This window comes from Hippopotamus amphibius, chromosome 11 (assembly GCF_030028045.1).
Source record: "Hippopotamus amphibius kiboko isolate mHipAmp2 chromosome 11, mHipAmp2.hap2, whole genome shotgun sequence".
NCBI classification, from domain to species: Eukaryota; Metazoa; Chordata; class Mammalia; order Artiodactyla; family Hippopotamidae; genus Hippopotamus; species Hippopotamus amphibius.
The window spans coordinates 83,902,332-83,918,486 of NC_080196.1; the positions used below are offsets into that span (position 1 = coordinate 83,902,332).

Here is a 16,155-nt window from a genome sequence, read left to right on the forward strand (position 1 = left end):
GTGTGCAGAAGTGCTTCGCAGGTGAGAGGCCGTTCATGGGGTAAGTGGGTTTCGCATCCACGCATGTTCCAGAAGAGGGTAGACGGGTCTGACCACACCGCAGAGTGAAAGGCCCTCAGGGGCATCTGGTCAGGAGAACTCAGGACTTCCAGTTTGGATTTTTTTTTTTTTTAAGGCTCCTGATCTTTGTGAGAGATTTTCCTGAATATCTTGAAGAATTCTAGACAGAATCTTCTTGGGCTCAGAGTATTGTGGAGTTGTAGTGATGTGTGGTCTCTCTGAGCCCCAGGTTAGGAAGCAAACCGGAGTTGGCGACATTGTGCATGAGAAGACTGCCCCCAGCTCGCACTCAGCAGGTGCTCCGGGGACGTCCCTTCCCTGCCTTCCTATCCACATCCCTCCGCAGTGAGGATGGGCCTTGGGGAGGAGTGTGTGTAGCTCCTAATGGGGCCTGGGGGAGGGGGCCACCCCCTTCTCCCTACCATCTGCTGTTGCGGGGGGGTGGGGGGCAGTTGCAAATGGGGGACATTTTAGGGACATACAAAGTTGAAAGAGAAGCAGAGAGCCTGGGCTGAACTGGCTGTGCGGGGCCTGAGGTGTCCGGGCTGGAGGAGCATAGCCAGCTGGGAGCCCAGAGAGTGACCATTTGCTGACATGTGCTGATGAGCAGGGTGGGTCCCGGGCTTCTGAACTAGTAACATGAGGCCTTGGGCAAATTCCAGGTGTCTCTGATGAGGGCATATTTGGCCTGGGGTCTAGAGAGAGAAGGCACCTTCTCGGAAAGTCTGGGGAGCCCACCAGAGACTGCACGGCCTTGTGCTGGGCCTGGTGGGAAATTTGGGGCAAACAAGTCTTGAAAAGAGAAAGAGAAATAGATCCGCTTGCTTTAGGAGTTTTAAAAGTTCCATGAACGTAGGAATTGCATAGCACACTTGTTAAAATTCAGATTCCAGGATCCAGTTCTGTAAATTCTGGTTCAATAGGCAGGAGCAGGCTGGGGATAGATGCATTTTTAATTAATTAATTAATTAATTTTTTGGCTGCCCTGCACAGCATGTGAAACCTCCCCAACCAGAGATTGAACCTGTGCCCTCTGCAGGGGAAACAGAGAGTCTTAACCACTGGACCACCAGGGAGGTCCAATAGATGCATTTTTAAATTATTTTACAAGTTTTCCAAGGGCCATACTTGGAAAAGCCCTGCCTTAGGTGATAGGAGTTGGGGGGAGGGAAGCGGGAGGGGGTCCTGGAACCTGGCTGGGCATCTGACTGCAGGCCACACCTGCCCGGGCCTCCCTGCCACTCTTCAGAGCTCGCGGAGACTGGAAACAGTGGTTCAGCATCATCCAGAATCTGGAAGAAGCACCACTGACCCCTGTCTCATCCCTTGAGAAGCAGCTCCAGTTCTCTGCCTCCTGTTTTGCATCTCACGTTGATAGTCATCAGGAGAAAAGATGTGATTGTGTTGGTTTATCTCCGTCTAATTGATGTCAGACACCACTGGACCAACATCGTGCACCCAGTCCTCTCCCCCAGATCCAGCCTGTACTTGGTTGCCTTGGCTCAGGCCAGGAATTAGGATTGCCTGGCTCGGGTGCTGCAGGTATTTTAGAAACCATCTGCTTTAATCAGTGACAGGGGGAAGGATCCTCCAGGTGTGGAGGTTACAGGAAGGAGAGGATGTCTTATCCCACCCCTGACCCTTCCCTCTCTCACATTTCTGCATCAACCTTTCAAGCAGCCTTTGTCTCTAACCATCATAAAAAGTAATTTATTGCAGAAATTCCTCCCACCCCACCCCTACCTCATAGCAGGCTCCAGTTGGATTTTGGGCTCTTGACTGTACACAAATCCCCTGTGTCCTCTGCAGATTAGGAACTCTTTCTGCATTTCTTGATGACTTAGACATTGGCCTTCCTCTAATGGGTTCTAATTTGACCTGCTCTTCAAGCTCAGGGGTTTCCTGTGATGGGAATTCCACCCATCACTGGCATATTTAGGGCTGTGAATGAATCAGGAGTGATGGTGCAGAAGTGCTGACAGGAGAGAGCACCTGAGGCCTGATTTATTTTATTTTGCCCATGGTCGCAGAGGCGAGTTACCCACCAAAAGTGGTGGTGGAGTCTGGGGCTTGGAGAGGAGGTGGGTGATGACCTGGGAATGCCCAAGATTCCTTCCATCCCCGCTAAATACAACCCAGGAGATAGGCAGGACTGGAATCCTGAGGGACGGGATTGGGGTCTCTAAGACCTTATAGCAACACTCCTGGTGTCTCCAAGAGAAACACTGAGAGAGATTTGTGGGGCTGTTACTGCTGAGTTAAGACTTCTTTCCTGGAGTAGAGGTCGTCTTCCGAGAACAGAGCAGCTGGGGGTAGAAGTGAAACTAGGGTGGGGACGAGGAAGGTGATTTATCCTGCCAGTTTTCAGTTATCCGATTAGCAAATAACTTTTGGTAGTTCTTCTGTGTGGAGCAGAGTACTATGGAAAGTACAAGAGAAGAGAAGAAAATATTTCCTTAGAGCTATTTAATTCTATTCGGGGAGCCAAGAGGGGTACACGGGTGAGGAACATATCTGAGGAGCAATAAAGACTATGTTTAATAAATTTCCAAAGTTAAGGTGCAGGAACAACAAAGGGATTCAGGAAAGGGAAAGTCCGTAGTCACGGAGGGGGATTTGGAAAAGCCGGTGGATAAAATGTGTCACAGGCTGGGCTGTTAAGGATGAGTCGGGTAGGAGGAAATTCCATGAAGGGAAGATCATGGACAAAGGCATAGATGTGGGAGGGCCTTTGCCAGGTGACATGGTGGGGGGTGCTGGGGAGACATCAAGAATATCTACCTGATCGTCTGCCTTTGGGAATGGGGCAAAGATGGCAGGGGTGGGGTGGGGTGGAAAGCTGATAGTTTATAGATGGCTTAAAAGTATGCAGGGTGTTTGGGCTCAATGTGCGGGGCCTGGATGGCAAACCCCTGAGGTCCTGCCTCCCAATTCCACCTCTCATACCCCGGCATCATCACCCATCAGTCTCGGCTCTATCTTCTCCCGAGCCTCTGTGGCTTCAGGCTTCTTCCTAATGCAGAGCTTCATAGAATCACCACTAGCTAAAACAATGGAAGCTGTTTGCCAACACCAGGGTAGGCGTGGGAGCTTCTCTGGATTCTTGAGCAAGTGAGGGTACTTGCAATTTCCTGTGTCATCTAGAGCTGGAGACCAGGATTGCAGGCTCAGTGCCCCTGTGCAGCTTCCTGAAACACATGCCAACCGAGTCAGAAATCACCAGGCACTGGTGGTTTCAAGTTTGGGGGAGAAAGTTGAGTTGAGGTCTTTAGCGGATGAAAAATATATTTGGAAATAAATATTTTTCTTACTAAGAATGTATGAATTGCTTTCCCTTCTTATGTGTGACTTCAAAACTCATTCCAGTCTTGACAGTGGGCCAAAAATGAGTATAAGAGTTTCTTTAAAATTATACAAACCAAATAAGAAAACCTGAGATGCTGGGTGATGAAAATCCAGTTTATTCCAAATACTAAAAAGCACAAAAGCCAACAACGTCAAAATCTACTACTGTGCTAGGTGTGGAAATATCATGGCAAGTATTAAAACACATCCAAGAACTTCCCTGGCAGTCCAGTGGTTAGGACTCCGGGCTTTCACTGCTGGGGCCTCAGGTTCAATCTCTGGTTGGGGAACTAAGATCCTGAAAGCTGTGCGGCGTAAACAAACAAACAAGTAAATAAATGAATGAATGAGTGAATAACAGAGCCAGCATTTTCCTTACATGAGATGAGGAGGCAGAGTAGAGTTTGCCCTGTTAAAATGTGTGTTAACAGCGTACATTTAAACGAGCGCGCGAGACGCAACTTCCCGTGTTTCTACCTTCTTCTGATGCTGTGCGGCGGCCAAGCCTGCATCCACTGCTATTATCCAAGCGGGAGGAAAGAAACGGAAGACTGACCACCCCAGAGATGGACCTGGAATCGCTCTGTTTCAGTTATAAAGTACTCTTAATGAAGAATCTAGAAAACATTTACGTATATCTTAAAGAATAATACAATTTTAAAGAATAAAATGAACAGTTCCGTACCTACCCAATCACATCCCCTTCTCTCCACTCAGAAGTAACCAGTGCTCTGACTTTTGTGATGACCATCGCTTTTTTTCTTTGTACTTTGCCACCCGTGTTTGCATTTCTAAACAATAGATTTAGGTTTGCCTGGTTTTGAACTTTGTGTACATGGAATAAGCCTGCACGTGTTATATGATGGCTTGTCTCTTGCCCTCAACATGCCTGGGAGATTTCATCCCAGGGAATGTAAGCTGTGCTTTGTCCGTTTCCACGGCTGTACATGGTTCTATTTGATGAGTGCAATACAGCCGATCCAGCCATCCTACAGGTGGCGGGTGTTTCTTTTATTTCTGGCTTGTTACTATGCATATTGCTTCTTGAATTATTCTTGCATATCTCATAGTGCCACGTGGTAGCATTCCTCTAGGTTCGGGTATGTAAGAGTCTTAATTGCTGAGTCACAAGCTCAGTTTTACTAGGTGATGCCAGTATTTTTCAAAGAGGACACCCGGTAGTGGAGACTTCCTGCTGCTCTACGCCCTTAGTGCTGGGCATGGAGAGAGATCTGATAAGAATTTCAGTTTGCGTTTCCGGGTTACCAGGGAAGTTGGCATGTTTTTTTTATTTATTGGCCATCCAAGTTCTTCTCTTGTAAAGAGCCTATTCAAGTCTTTGCCACGTTTTGTATTGGGATGTTTACCTTAATCTTGTTTATTCATAGGATCTATCTACCTCTCTATCCATATCTCTATCTATTTATATTTGATGGTATGTATTGAAATAACTTCTTCAAATTTATGTCTTGTATTTTCACTTTCTGTATATTTTTACATCTGTAATTCCTACTTAGGAGAATTTATCAATTTTTTCCTTTATGTTTTTTTTTGGTGGGGGGGATCATGGAGGGAGGGTGAGTCATTTAAGAAATCTTTCCACACCGCCAAGATCATGAAGCTATTCCGCTGTGTTGATTATCTTTTAAAAACTTTACAGTTTTGTTTTCCTGTCTGTCTTTAAGTCACTTGGCACTGATTTCATGTATGCTTGCCTGGTCTCTCCTACATGGATACCCAGTTGTCTCAGCACTGTTGGTTGTAAACTCCATTCTCTCCCCACTGAAATTCCATCTCAGCCGTGTGTCACGTGCCCTGGGTGCACAGGCCTGTTTCTAGGGCTCTCTGTTCCGTTTTACCAGACTACTTATCTATCCTCATGCCTATACTACACTGACTGAATTATCGCAGCTTTATCATGAGTCTTGATACATAGTCTTAGACTTCTGATATGGTCTGGAATCTCTGTAACTGATATTTGTTGGCCCCAGAGAAGGTTTCATGACAGTGTATGGTGTGGGTGTGGATGTGGGTGTTGTGGTCTGGTGGAGGTTAGGAGAGTGCTGGGGCGTTTTTATTTTTATGGCCAATTAAAAAATATTTAAATAAACTTTATTTTAGAATAGTTTTATATTTACAGAAAAGTTGCAAGGATAGTATGGAGGTCCCATATACCTCACATCCAGTTTTCCCTGTTGCTGACATCCTACGTTAATGACTGTGGTACATTTGTCACAACTGAGGAGCCTATGTGGATACTTTATTATTAACTAAAGCCCATACATTACTCAGATTTCATTAATCTTCCCCTAATATCCCTTTTTTTTAAAATTCTAGGATCCCACCAAGAATATCATATTACATCCGGTTGCTGTGTCTCTTTAGGATCTCAGACTTCCTTTGTTTTTGATAACCTTAACAGTTTTTAGTACTAGTCAGATGTTTTAGAGACTGTCTCTCAGTTGGGGTTTGTCTGATGTGTTTCTCATGATTAGATAGACTAGGGTTTGTGTTTTGGGGAGGAAGACCACAGGGGTGAAGTGCTGTTTTCATTAGTTTACTAATCAAGCATAGCAAGGGTTCATGGTATCAACATGGTTTGTCATTCCTGGTGATGTTGACCTTGATCACCTGGCTGAGGTGGTGACTGTAAATGCTCTTTGGAAGGCAGTCCATGTGCACGGCCCTCATTCAAGGGGTGGGGATTATGTTCTACCTCCTGGAGGGAGGAGTCGCTACATAAATTATTTGTAATTCTTCTGCAGGTGAAATTTGTCTCCCCCCAAGTTTATTTATTCAGTCATTTACTTATATCAGTGTGGACTCACGGACATTTATTTTATACTTTAAGTTATAATGCAATATTGTGTTATTTAATTTGTTGCTCAAATTGCTCCAACTTTGGCCACGGGGAGCTCTTTCTTTTGGCACCTGTGTCCCTTTAACATATGCCCATCATTTTGGTTTTTGAGCACTTCCTTACTTTTGACACAGTAAAATGTTCCAGGCTCATCTTGTATGTTTTAGCCTACAGCCCTAGACTCAGCCATTTCTTCAAGCAGCCCTTATTCCTTTTACTGGAGAAGGGTATTTAGAAACCAAGATCTGGACTGGGTGTGCTTGTTGCTACTGGGCTGTCATTGAGTCTAGGCCCTCTGGGTGAACAGATTTAGGAAATATATGTATGTATGCTAACTGGAGTGTACACACCTGTCTATAATTACTTCTGTACGTATCCATTTGTATGTATCTTAAGATAAATATAGGTTCATATTAATGCCTCTGGCTTTAATCCAGAACCACAGGACTCATTGTAACCTTCTTAGGAGGTGGGAAAGGGATGTTTTAAAAAGTCATCAACTGATATATGATTAAGCGGGAGGGGTGGGGGGTGGGGTGGGGGGGTGGGGGGTAAGCTTTTGTTCCTAGAGATTTTCTTAGAAGATACAGTAATTTTCCCCCTTTCACTTTACATATTGCCCAGACCTTTAAGAGTTCAAAGTGTAACTTGTGTGAAGACTTGCAGCTATGTCAGTGGTTACTTTCAAATGGTACAATATTTGCTTGTCTTTATATACTGTTCACTTAGGCAGTGAATTGAAAACAAGTTCACCATCATCACCATTGTCATCACTGTCACCCTGAATGGAATGCTTACTATGTGCCAGATACTGTTATAAGCAGTTTACCTGAATCTTCACAGCCCTGTGAGAGTTACAGTCATTCTCCCATCTTAGCAATAAGGAAACAGAAGCACAGAGACTGAGGAGCTTGCCCAGATCCTGTGGCTGAGAAGATGTGGGGCCCAGCTTTAACTCAGGTTGTCTGTCCTAGAGCCGATATCTGTGCTATGTTCCTCTCCTAAGAAGTGCTGACAGGATCCACGAGGGAAAATAATTTCTGAACTACCAAGAGAAAATAAATGGCAGCTGATTTGATTCTGCTCAGAGCATTTGGAGCAAATGATTTTTTGCAATGGTTTCTCTGGCCTCTTGGGACTAGCCTTCATTTCTGTCTAGAGAACAGGTATTTAGAAGCAAAGGAATGGCCAGGCCTCCCCTTGGGAACCTGTGTTTTCTGCTCAATACTCATTTGGTTCAAATTCTGACATTTTCCATGAGAAATAGTCCATCTAAGTTGGTGGCAGGAACCTGACACTGCTTGTTTGAACTTGACACCAGGAATTTGGCCCCAGGTGAATAGCATTTGTGGACACACATTAATAAGCAGGCTCAGCCCCCTGGGAACAGAAATCCTTCCCAGGGTACACATGCCAAGTGCTTTAACTGTAAGCGCTTAGATCATCGTAAAGAGTTATTTTCCAATCAGATATTTATGGCGAAGGTAGTAATTCTTCTTCTTCTTTTTTAAAGTTCATTTAAGTTTTAGTTCCACCTGGCAGATGAGCCAATCTGAGGGTCTAAAAGAACTGGCATTTTGAACAAAGATTTGGCTGCTTTAGTTATTGCTAAAATGGTTGCCTCCTCTGGGGTGCTACACAAATATCTTGGATATTTAGAGAAAATACGAGCTGGTAGGAGCACAGTAAGCCCTGATTATTTATTTCAGTGGCTGCTTGAGGGACCTGGGGAGATGGAGACCACTTCATGGCACACAACAGCCTTTGCAAACAGCCTGCAGCCTTCCTCTGCTGGGTTTTGATGGAATGTTGTGAACGATTTCCATTGCTTTTGGCTAGAATGCCTTAAACACATGGGGGGTTTTGACAAAAAATAATGCCAGCAGACATTCAACAGCCTCTCCTGCTCATGATGCCTTGCTGCGTCCTCATGGCCAGCTTAGTTGGTGGTTTAAGCTTGACCTTGGTTGGAAGGCGGCTGTGGTTGTAGAAGAGAGTAAAATTACAGGGCAAACATTTTTCAGTGAAATGGTAACTGTCGTATCCCAGGAGTTTGGAAGAATACAAAATGCTTGGTATGGTATGGTATTTTAGAAATATAATATCCATGCTAGAACACACCAGAACTACCAGAAGATTTCTTTTGGGAAGAGCTTATGAGGCCACTATTCTTTTATTTGATCACTTGTAAAATGATGCCTTATAAATATATATTTTTTTATGTCCTAGGTATAGTCATCTTAATACAGATTTCCAAACTCTGGACTTGAGAGTGTCAGATTATGAATTGCATGAACTGCAAAAATATCAAGCTCAATATTTTACAGTCTACCTTCTAAAAGAGTTGTTCTCAAGCTATTGGAAGCATAGGAAGCTGTTGGGAAGCTGCTAAAATGCCTGTTTCTGGGATGTGTCCACTAAACATTCTGGCTCAGTAAGTCTGGGGCACAGGGTGCTCTTCATTTCTAACAAGCCCCAAATAATCATGGGCTAGGAAGTCTGTAGAACATACCAGAGACTGATGCCCCACAACATGCATGGGGCGTCCTCTGAAGATGTCTAGAGAAGCTTAGTGTTGGTTGTTATGTGACAGAGACAAGTGCAGGAACCTTGGATGTTTGTCATTTCACCTCTTTGTTTTTAGCATCAAAGTGGTTTTTTTTTAACATATATATTTAATTTTCTTGGAAAATGAGGACTTTTGCGCACCTGCTCTAAGATGTCAGAAAACTTCTTAGGAGCCATCGTTGCTCTGCAGTTATCAACAAACTCTGTGGAATCCCGTGGTTACCCTGCTATGTGAGCCCTCCTCAGTCTCCACACGCTAGCACTGCATATAGTAAATGTTTTCATCTTGGCCAGCCTGATACACGAATGATGTGATCCTCATTTTCATGTGTTCTTTAATTGCAGGCAGGATTAGGAAAACCAAGGTTACCTACTAAATAACTATTCTTCATCTGTATACAAATAATAATCAATTAGAAGATCAAGTAGCAGTTAATACTCTATAATAGCAATATAAGTATGAGTAATAGACTTTTTGGGTATGCATGTTAATTTTAAAGTTTGAAATATTGTAATTCCTGGGAATTAATTTAGAAAGAAATGAGCAAGACCTATATAGATAAATGTTACACCTCTATGATAGGACAAAAAAAAAACGACTTAAATAAGTGAAAATAAGTACTTTTTCCTTGGATGGGAAAAGTGAGTAATGTAAAAATGTCAGTTTGCTCTAAATTAAATCATGAGATTAAATTCACTGAGATTCCAGGCAAATTACCTGGAATAATTTAAAATAACATTTTAAAAGGGTTTTAGAAAATAATCCTAAAATTTGTCTAGAAAAACAAACGGGCAAAAATAGTACTGGAGTGACTAATCCCAGCAGATATTGAAATATATTTTAGTGATTCAGTAATAAAACAATAAAGCATTGTCATAGAATGAGGCAGAAAATCAATGAACAGACTGAAGAATTAAGACATAGGGTGAAATACATAGGGATATTTAGTATATGATAAAGGTGATATTTAAATAAGAAAAGGGATAGTTCAATATATGGTTTGGGGGAAATTAGCTAGTCATAGGAAAAAAATGAGAGAAAGTGAATTCAAAATGGATCAAGGATTTAAGTATGAAGTAACAAAACCATAAAAGTTAGAGAAAGCGGTTGAAATTTTAAAGTAAATTTGGAATTGGAATGAACTGTTTAATCATGCTACAAAACTCAGAAGTCGTAGAAGTGATCAATAAGTCTGACTGCATAAAAACTCCTATGTGGCAAAAATGCCACGAACAGCATCTAAATACAAATGCTAAACTGGGAAAATATATCACGAAAGGCTAGGTTCCTTCATATGCAAAGAGTGCTTACCAATAAATAAGAAAAAAATTCCAAACAGTCCAAACCAAAGTGTGCAGAGAACATGGGTAAGAATGTTACAGAACAAGAAATATCTGTGGCCTACGAAAAGTTATGTGCCAACTTTGAATAAAAGTTACTCAGAATTAATGTCAGATTTTTCTCATGGAGAAAGGACTTTAAACTATGATGTAATTTTACTCTTGGGGTGATTTCTGGAAGTTAGAGTATTTAATGATGTAGCCTGTGTCCCCCATTCTTCTGTGGAATAGTGGTGACTGGCCTGGGAGCCTTCCTGGGCCCTAAAATGGGGGACGTGAGTCACATAAATGTACCCAGGTTCTGAAGCAGTTTGAGCCCCTACTTACTTCTTTCCTCCACTTGCTTCTTTCCTCAGTCTGTTTGGCATTCTCTGAGAAAGCAGTGCCATCTTTGTAAAGATGTATTACGGAAACACCTTCTATGTGCCGGGTATAGTTTTGAGCACTTTATTATATCAACTTACATTACATTTAAAATGGTAAAGCGTTCACGCCATCTGGCAGCAAAGGGGCTGAGACCTGAGCGAGGGGGACGTGAAGAGGCTGTTTGCTGAAGGAGAACATTTTACTTCTGTGAGCAGCACGCTGAGCTGCCATCCTCAAGCTGGGTACTGACTGTGAGAGATTCTGAACGAGAATCCCTGGCCACAGCACTGCTCTTCTGCACGGGGGTCCAGTGGAGGTCACCTGTCTCCGTTGGCTTTCAGGAGGGACACAGGAGGGGAACTTGCCAGAGAACCCTGGGGGCAGAGCGCTGTCCTGCCCCAGCCTGAGGATTGGATTTGCCTCCTGACAGATGGGGCCCAGGAGCTCCTTCTTGGGGTCCCTGACCACCCCCCCACCTCCCCCCACCCCCGCCCCCACCATCCGTGGAGGAGGCTCATGGAATTAAATAGCCCTGAGGTTGGAATGAGTCAGCTGCCCTGTTGCCAGGTTACACCCGCCAACAACAAAACAAGGAGCCTTATTGGGCGGCACAGTCTGTTGAAAAGTCCGGAGCCACAAGAATCTTGTTTCCTGCCCTCCTGCCCCACAAGGAGCCTCCCAGGGCTGTGGCCTGTGCCTGAGGCCCAGACACATGACGGGACACACATGGTCCACGGTGCGTGGACCCCCCTACCAAAATACAACACCTGATTACCATCAGAGCCTGGGGCTGGGAGGAGACGCCCCCTTTCTTGTGTTTTCAGGCCTAAGCCCCACTCCCGGCTCTTTCAGAAGTCTGGGTGAATCTTTGACCCCACCGAGACTTTTCCAGTTGTCCTTGTCAACACTCCGCATCCCCACGGTCCCTCTACCTGAGTCCTCCTCTCTGCTGAAGGCCACTTGGGGTGGCTGTCACTCAGTCATTCAGCAGGTACTTACTGATCGCCTCCTAGGTGCCCCTAAAAACAAAACATGGTCCTGATCGCAAGAAATCCACCGCCCATTAGGAAGACAGAAGCTCACCAGCATGGTGGCAGCACCCAGGCTGCTCTCGAGGAGGGGGTGCTGCCTGGAGCTCTCCAGGAGGCCACGCATGGACGGTCACTAGGGGGACAGGGAGGGGTGGACAAGAGCAGGTGCAAGGTCCAGAAACAGAAGTGAGCACAGCAAGGTCCCAGAGTAGCTGTCGCTTTGGGCATGAACGAGAAGGACTAAGGCAGGAAGCCTGTCCTACTAAGGCACTGGGTTTTATTGGTTGGAAGACATGGAAGAATTTTATTCATAGGAATACTTGACAGATTTGCAGTTTTGAAAGATCCCCACAGTGGGCCTGGGGGAGGTGATAGTCTACAGGAGGCTGGGGGACCAGTCAGAGACACCTGCAGAAACCTGAGTGATGGGGACCAGGGCCTGATCACTTCAGGTGAGAGGGGAGGGAACGCCTTGTAGGTGCCTCCATGACTTCCTGCCTGGGAAGCAGCAGGTTTACAGGGAGAGCAGCCAGTTTGTGGCTGAAAGGCGGTGAGTATACATGCAGAAGTGATGTTTTCAAAGCCCATTGCTGTTCACATGGCGATGAGCCCCCTGAGGCTGTGACTGCACGCTGGTGCAGGCCATTCTGCTGGAGGCCACCAGACACCCCAGATCCTGACCCGGGAAGCTTTCACCCTCCCGTCACCCAGCTCTGCACACTCACTCTGACTCTGTTTTTTCTTATGGCCCCTGGAAGTCAACATGTTCCCCTGTGGTCTCCAGGGTGATTCCTGGGAGTCAGAAATCACTACTTTCATTCTTTCTATATGTAGCTTCATCTTGAAAGTCTAAAAATACTCTTTCCCATAAAAATTGACTAGCCGTGTGTTTATCCCGTGGCTTGGTTGGACTCGTTTCAATCTACCTGTTTTAAGGCCTAACACAGCACCCAGCCTATGGCAGACACTCTGTAAATATTTGTTGAAAGAAATGAAGGAAAGTCCTGGATGCCGTGTCTCCTGTGATGGTGATTACAGAAAGCTGGTTGACAGCGGCCACTTCTGGCCTCCCTGGGCTGTGTGTGGTCTGTCTGGAGACACAGCTGGAGGGGTTCCAAGGTCACCTGATGGTCATACATCTTCCAGAGGCCCCGAGGAAGCACCCACTCACCTTCCCGGGGCTCTCCTTTCAGAGTATATCTGTACCATTTGTTCCAACAACAATTCTCGGACACCAGCCAGGTGTCCTGCACTCAGCTCATCTCTGATGCTAAGGACCAGAGTTAGCACCCACCCCGCAGATCAAGAACTCGGTCCCACAAGATTGCCCCGCACTTCAGGCGTCAGCTCAGGTCTTGGGTATCCCCAAGTCACCCACGCTTCTGCCCAGAAGACAACACCTTTGGGGGGTCTGTGACCAGCCCCCCGCCCTGCCCCCCACCCAGGTTCAATAATTCACTAGAACTGACTCACAGAACTCAAGAAAGCACTAGACTTATGATTAGTTTTTATAAAGGACACAACTCAAGACCAGGCAAATGGAAGAGACATAAGACAAGGTTTGGGTGGAGGGTGTGTTGTGTGGAGCTTGAACGCCCTCTCCGGGCACCCCACCCTCCCGGCACCTCTGTGTGTTTACCAACCCAAAGCTTCCCAAGCGTTGTGTTCAGGGGTCTTTATTGAGGTGTCATTACTTGGTCGTGACTGATTAAATCTCCAGGCCTTCCCCCGAGGTTGGGAGTGGGGCTTAAATCTGCCCCCTCTACTCAGCTGGGCTGCCAGCCCCCGTCCTGCAGCCCCAACCCATCAGAAACTCAGGTGTGGTCTCCTGGGGCTCTTTATGAATCACAAAGAGGCACAGCTTTAGGAGCTCCATGCCAAGAACCAGAGACAAAGACATGTTTCGCATGACATCACTGTGGTGGGAACATATCTTGGCAGACCTAGGAGTGGATGGTCCTTCTAATCTCAGTTCATTTAAGAGGATAGGGACTCCCCTGGCCTTCAGACTCCTAGCTGAGAACCTGTTCTTCAGGACAGGCTGTGCCCGTCCCCTGGCTCCACCCTTGCCTCCTGTGTGCTGCAGTTTGAGCTTATTTCTTTGTCTATAAAGATCGAAGGAACAGCTTCTGGTATGTGGGTGCCTGTTGGGTGGGTGGTTGTGATGGGAGTAAAGTGGGCAGAGCCAGAGGGCCTTGGGTTGGCCCCTGCCTCCGCCCCGTGTCACTGTGTCACCTTGGCAAGTCATTTGTTTAACGGGACCCGTTTCTAAACGTGGGGGAGACCTGAGGACACGCTTCTCTTCTCTCTGCATTTCAGGGCCCAGGGTTGTCAGCTCTGAGAGAATTAACCCTTCTTGGAGGCTAACTGTTGTCCTCAGGATGGATAGTTTGTATTGCTTTGCAAGCGAATTTGTTCTCACTGTAACCCTGGCAGAAGCTGTTCTACTCCTCTTGGTCCCACGAGGGGGCTGATGAGAGGGAGTTAAGAACACAGTGGGTGGGGGTCTCTGCAGCTCCCTTGGTTGCCAGATGCACCCCCACCCCAGGGAGAGATGAGCAGACACAGCCTGTGTTAGCTGCTCCACCTTTGAGCAGAGAGGAGCCCCACTGTTCCATTTGTGGTTTGATAAAGACTGCCAGGAAGAAATAAAAAAGTAGGGTAACTTGCCAAACTGAACCTAGAAAAGCCCTCTTCTGGAGTATTTCAACTGCAAAATTCACCACCACCAAAAAGCTGAACTTTTTTTTTTTTTTGATAACTGAGAGGCCTGGAGCTTGTCTGTTAGAAACAAGGAAGAGGGTAGATCAGGGCTGTGTCTTTGGTGAGAACAATAGCACAAATGCAGATTCCAGTGGACACAGCTCAGGAGGCCTCTTTTCTTCTGGGACCACCGACTTGGATTTGGCAGTGGGACCCTTTCCCAGAAAGTGCCTGAAAAGTCCTCTCGTATGATTTGGGGTCTGGAGAGAATTTAGAGGCCAGGTAGAAGTTTCCCAGTAGCTTTACGTGCCAGTTAAAACCATCCATGCAGGTGGCGCAGTGGTTAAGAATCTACCTGCCAATGCAGGGGACATGGGTTTGATCCCTGCTCCAGGAAGATCCCACATGCCGTGGAGCAACTAAGCCCGTGTGCCACAACTGTTGAGCCTGTGTGCCACAACTACTGAAGCCCATGTGCCTAGAGCCGGTGCTCCACAGCAGGAGGAGCCATGGCAGGGAGGAGCCTGTGCACCACAATGAAGAGTAGCCCCCGCTCACTACAACTAGAGAAAGCCCTTGTGTAGCAATGAAGACCCAACACAGCCAATAAACAAATAAATAAACAAATTAATAAATTTATAAAACTAAAAAAAAAAAAACCATCCATGCAGCCAGTGGAAGAACTGCCTTCCCGGTTTTGATTTACCCCTGCCCTCTGTCCTTTCCCTGTAGCGGCCCCCAGCCCCCACCCCCAGCCCTGCATTCTCCCGCTTACAGCACTGGGGGAGCTTCCGAACCCTCCCCTGCCTCCCCCTCCAGTCCCTCTCGTGCCCGGTTTCCCTAGGATGTGGCGCTGACCCTGTCTCTGTCCCTCCGTGGCCACTGGGTGCCCTCCTGCCCATCCACCCTCCTGCTGGACCCTCTCAACCCCATCACTGACTTTCTCTGCACGCAGACCCCACGTCCTTCAACTGTCTAGCCTCCATTGCACCCAAGGCAGTGCTGGGTGCAGAGTCGACCTTCCATAGCACCTGGGATGGGGGGTGAGGGTGCTCCCCGCCTGCGGGCCTTTGTCAGGCTGCTGCATCACAGGCCCTGGTCCTTGTTCCCGCTGCCTCTCGTGGCCACACTTCAGTGACCCCCTGCAAGGCCCCTGCCCAGGTTCCGTTGATCAAATGCATGGCTCTCTACCCTGCTACTCCTGAGCACTTTGTTATCCACACAGATATTACAGTGTTGTGGCTTAGTGTGTCCGTGGGTGTGTGTCTTTGCTCTCAAGTGTAGGTTCCAGAAGGCAGGGACTAGGGTTTTCTCTATAAGAAGGGCTGGCGTACGACAGCACTCTCTAAATATTGATTGAATACATCAATAAGCTTCTGGAGAACAGAAACTGTGTCTTTTTTAATCTTTGAATCCACCACAGTATCTTCACATGAAAAGTACATCAACGGATGTCTTTCTAGATTATTCATCTAAAGAGAGTTCATGTCCTAAAACCTTTGCAGGAACAGCCTTTTCAAGGTGAAAGTCCAAATATGCCATTGGAGCTCTAAATGTGTTCATTGCCAGACTTCCAGGTCATGTCACATATTTTCTCTGATTTACAAAAGGCAATATATGGAAAGCTTAGACAAGCATGTATGCACGCATGTGCACATGCACAGTTTTTTAAAAATAATGAGTCTTTGTTATGGGAAAGATTTTGGAATCAACCCTGACTCTAAAAGTTGGCCTTACTCCTAACACCTTTTCCTACTGTTCTGGAATTCTTTCCTCTGGTGGGACCAGGGACAGTGGTTTATATATGCACATCTCGTCTCCATGGATGCCAGAGACCAAGTTTTAAACTTTAAAAAGCCTCACCCATCCTAGGTTTTAAAT

The 16,155-nt window shown here is 46.1% G+C and overlaps 1 protein-coding gene across 1 annotated transcript in view; it reads left to right on the plus strand.

Moving 5' to 3' along the window:
• The window catches only part of RAB31 (RAB31, member RAS oncogene family), a 107,139-nt gene that overhangs the window by 75,160 nt on the left and 15,824 nt on the right, over positions 1-16,155 (plus strand). The gene's annotated exons all lie outside the window — the stretch shown is intronic.